At 29.7% G+C, this 5,124-nt stretch overlaps 1 long non-coding RNA gene across 2 annotated transcripts; it reads left to right on the plus strand.

Annotated features, from left to right (window-relative positions):
* Nucleotides 1–408: 408 nt before the first annotated feature.
* LOC107760197 (uncharacterized) lies at nucleotides 409–2,446 on the plus strand. Of its 2 annotated transcripts, none has more exons than XR_001642351.1 (4): nucleotides 409–701; nucleotides 1,286–1,396; nucleotides 1,931–1,993; nucleotides 2,232–2,446. It is a non-coding gene; the product is annotated as an uncharacterized LOC107760197 (long non-coding RNA). The 2 variants fall into 2 exon arrangements; XR_012699750.1 differs by lacking the exon at nucleotides 409–701 and adding an exon at nucleotides 908–1,080 and having other exon boundaries at nucleotides 2,232–2,402.
* The last annotated feature ends 2,678 nt before the right edge of the window (nucleotides 2,447–5,124 follow it).

The following is a 5,124-nucleotide window of genomic DNA, read 5'->3' on the forward strand; positions in this document are numbered from 1 at the left end:
TAAAGTTTTCACTAAAATATTAGAAATATAGAACTTTAGATAGTTTCTTGAAACGCCCAAAATTATAAACTACAATTTCTCTTTCCAATAGAGAGGACGAGAGAACTCTATCATTATAGAAGTACAAAAAAGAATGAAATGATTCCATTTGCATTGATTTTTTATATGTATTCTTTCCTTATAAATTCGCCTTCTATAGAGCTGCTCATTCTGATTATTAGTGATTTTTATGTCTAATCTTTTATGTTTTGCGTTTACTTAGAAGAAGTTTTTATGACCGCGCGAAAGCGCGGGGTAATTCACTAGTTATATCATACAACAACGACAAACAATATAATTTATCTAAATATTATATTCATCAAACGATATAGTACTTTCCAATTTTCTCAGATTTTAGGCATTTTCGGTCTTTCTTTTCCTTCAAGATCTACCACGTCTCTTAAATTCTGAAACGGTCCATTAATTCATCCGTAACTGTTCACTCATTCTCTTTAACTTGTCACATCTCCTTGTATTCTAACCAACTCGTACCTCTACATGTGCTGATGAATTTCGACGGATTCTATTGTTCTTTCTATTCTATTCTATATTGTATTCTTTTTTCTTCCTTCTTTCTCTAGCTCTTTCTCTCTTCCTGATTTTGAAATTTCGTTGTCCAATAGGACATATATACACTAATGTGAATTTGCTACCAAGTCAAGGTAATTATGCTTTACAATGATTTTAGTTGTTACTTAAAATTTTATCATAACTTCTTCAATGAAAATTTGTCATTGTGTAAATTTCTACTGATGATTTTTGATTTTTACGGAAGTAGGTAAGATATTTTAGGATATATGTACATTACTATGACTCTATAAGTAAGGATGTAATAGCAATTTGGATCTCAATGTGATCTTTCCCTCTAGCTACTTCTACCTATTAATGATTTATTCTTTCTATGTTATTACTGCTTATTGACAATGTTATCCCTTTCTTAAGAAAAGTGGTTTATGATTTAATTTATTCCCATGCTATTTTTGATTTATGTCATATTAGTTGGAACTTCTCTCTTCATTTTCGCTGTATTGCATTTATCAGGTAATTGAATCTCACTTCTAATTTTATGCTCTGATGGAGTATGCGAGAAAAGAGATTTGGTGTTTATCTTTACTTTTATTTAATTGCATTTTTTTCTCCTTTGTCCAAAAAGTCTTCACATTTTTTTCTTTTCAAATCAAATTTTGAATAGAAATACTGTGCAAGTTAATTTTCCAAATTCTAAGGTTTTTGTGCATTCGTACAGGTCTTGATAACACTAAATGAGTTCCTGCTGGGATTTTACAGAAAGAACGTGGAGTCAGAGCATGAGATTTTCAATTAAGCTTTTACATAAGGCGACTGGGCATATTCTAAGGTCTGCTTCCTTCTGTTGCTTAGCTTTATCAGATAAAATTTGCTGTTGTTATCAGATATAATTTGCTGCTAGGATAAGATGTCAAGGTTTTTCCATATATATACTGATGTTTTCTTCATATTTAGTAGTAAGATGATGAAAAAATTCATGAACCATGTTGCATTGTAAGAATTCAATTGGTTTAACATCCTCACATAAAGTATCAGTTACTACAAAATAGGTAACCGTTGCTTTTGGAAAACAATATGCAGAAACGTTTCATTTTTAAAGAATCTATAGATGCTGCATTCTTGCTCACGTATTTGAAGGCTTCCAAAGCTTTCGAGTATTAGATTGGTTTTTGAGACATTTTCAATTACTGAGACCAACAATGTTAATTATATTTGCTTTCTAATTTCACCTTTCCCCTTAATTACCTCTTCTGTTATTATCTTTTTCCTCTGTTTAGAAAGGAATATCTGGACTTTCTTTTCGATTACTAATTTATGGTTGCATGAGTCTTGAATTCTTCTTTGTTTTTGTTTTCTTTTGCAGATGGGAGAGGCGCGTGTTTTTTATGCTCCATATGGAGATTTTCTGAAGCCAACAATCTATGAGGTTATGTAATTTACATATAACTAATTCAATAATTCGATGTGAGGTTATGTGTTTTGGTTATGCCAGAAGCTTTTATTGACTTTATGCCAATTAGAACCTAAAATCGGTATTTACTCATATATTTTTTATAACGACTCTATGAAATTTAAATTTTTATGATACATCTAAATATGCTTTATTTGCTTTTGTAATTGTATTTTTGGATCTTTTAACATTTTAATTTTTGTATAATGTGCAGGTTGCCGAGCTATCGACTATATGAATGAATGTAACTTTGTTGAATGGGGCAAGTAGGGTCCTTCCTCAAGACAACCTTTCTTCATTAAACTGATTCCCTTCTTTTTGTTTTTTCTTGCGTGATAAAAATGTATAAACATTTTCCTTTACTTTTCGAGCATCTTATGTTATATACCTTCAATTTGGTATTAGTTTCTTAAAATATCTCCTTTATTATTATATTTTGAGTGTTTTGGTTATTTACATTTATTATTGGGATGTTGGAGAAGGAGAGAGAAAAAGAAAACTTGATATTCTTTTCTGAAAAAGAACTGGTAGGGATTAAGGAAGGGAAAAAAGATATAGAAGGAAAGGAATAGATAAAAAGGTAAACAAAAAAAAAATCAATGGAAAAAATTGTTACATCGGTTTTTTTTTTTTTTTTTGCTTTTACTTATATACTTTAAGAATTGATTTATATTACCATTTTTATAGCCTTATACACATGGTTTTAATATTAATTATTTTTAGAAGCAAACAATAATAGTAGACTGCACATTTCAAAGAATACTTCTTATTAGGAAAACATATCATATATATAAGATTATTATACAAAAACCAAGTACCTCTAGAACTTTTAGAATTATCTAATTGAAATATTAATAGCAAGATGTATAGCTTGAAATTTTTTAATTTATGAAGTTTACTAAACCGCATGACGCGCGAACAAATTAACTAGTAATATTACTAATTCATTCCAATAAGATTTATGGAATGTTTGATTTGATGATCAAATTTAGGGACCTCCGGTGGCATCACTTACAGGTTACAAAGTGCATCAGTTCAGATTAGCTTAGTTGGAAAACTTATCCGCCAATATTGTAAGTTTTAGCGTGATCCTGTGTTAATTAATTTTTTTGTTAAGTATGTTCACCTTATCAAGAAAACGTTATCATGTTTTAATTTAGATTGCGTTAGCAGTATTTTAAGAATATATGTGGAAATGTCTCTCCACTGTTATCCATATACGAACAAATATTTATAGTATCATCGAAGTACTTGAAATCGCAGTTGTCGATAGTGATTTATCACCTAATAGCTTACAAGTCATACCACCTTAGCGATATCAATGAAGGAGCACTCATAAATATACACAAAGAAATTAAGGAAGATACTGTGAGCACGTGATTTTTGCCCTGCATGAATTACCCCCATTACAATCACAAATTATATGTAACCCATTTTATGGTGATCCTTTAGAGGGACAAGCAATAGCCAATTACGTTTTGAACTGAAATATTAGTTTATCCACAGCGGTAACTAAATAGATACATTAATTAGTTCTATTGTATTACTCTAACAAATAATACTATTACAATACATACGCGATTAAAATTTTAGTATCTTCGTAAAATTATGTGATACTTGACTTATATTCATGCAACGCACGAGAGACTAGTATGTATGTATGTGTGAATATATATATATATATATATATATATATATATATATATATATATATATATATATATATTAAAGGAATAAAGTTGTCATATATAATTGGCATTGTGTTTAAGCCAAGTGGCAAGCTATTAACAAGCCACTTGGCAATTTTAGAACAAGATAATAAAATAATGTAATTAATTGTTAGTTTATAATTAGAATGTGGTTAATTTTGTTAAAAAAAATTTTATTCATCAAAATCTGAATTAAAAGAAATCAGCCACGCCACAAAGATTCCTAATTGCTAGACGTAGATTTGTTAAGGAATCCTTAAACCGTCTTCCTTAATTAGCGGGACATTCAAATAGATAATCATGAACTTTTATTTTAATTTAGCATTTAGATTTTTTCTCATTGCTGTTTGGTCTAAATAAATAGTTCATTGGTTACAGAGTTATAATATTAACGTAGAAAAGGTCAATTTACTGATCTTACTCATTGTAAAGGTGAGTGCTTTTTCAATAAATAGATTAAAGTTCTATTTCTTGATCTTCCTTATTTAAATCTATTTATATTATATTAAAAGAAGGATAATCAAGCTTGATATTAAGCTAACTAGCAATTTTTTAGAAAAAGTTAATTGGCATTTTCGTATAAAATCTAAAATATTTTAAACAAATATAATCTATATATCTATATATAAATTCAGTCAAATTTTCTTTTATATTTACTAGAAATATAGAGGTAAAAATTTAGTAAAAAGTCATAACAGAAAGAAAGATAAAAAATACAGAAATATGCAGATTGGCTATTGGTGACCCAACCTTTGTTCTAGCTCGTCACTACTTTCAACCTAAGGTTAGGTTTGCTACTTATTGAGTACATGGGGTCGGTCGTACTCATACTACACTTCTGCACCTTGTGTGTAGATGTTGGATGCTGACATTACTGTAATCGACGGGAGCTAGAATTGAAGACGTACCTGCATTCCGGTTGTAGCTGCCTCTTGTTCATGGTAGTCTTAGATTTATAAAAATCTATTTATGTACATTTCGAATGGATGTTGTATTTATTTCATACCAAATTTCTAAATTCTAATCCTAGAAGCTCATGATTTGTACTTCCCGTCCTTGGAGAATGTATAAAACTCAAATATTTTCTTTTGCTTAATTGTCTTATTAAATATCATTGAAAATGGGATAGTTGTTAATTGGCTTACCTAGCGGGTTGGGTTAGGTGCCATCACGACTTGTTGAATTTTGGATCGTGACAGATTGATAGTGGTACGATTAAAGTATATTCTTCCTTTGCGCCTCGTATAGTATATATGTGATTTGAAAGCCAGTCTTCTAGGTGTGACAATTCCATAGATAGTGGGCAACCCAAAGGAATTGATCCTTAGAATCAATCAAGATTGATTTCTTCCAAAAATAAGATAGTAACTTTCTATACTTGGTCCGTTGCTTTCGTGA

Source organism: Nicotiana tabacum, chromosome 16 (assembly GCF_000715075.1).
Source record: "Nicotiana tabacum cultivar K326 chromosome 16, ASM71507v2, whole genome shotgun sequence".
Taxonomy (NCBI): Eukaryota; Viridiplantae; Streptophyta; class Magnoliopsida; order Solanales; family Solanaceae; genus Nicotiana; species Nicotiana tabacum.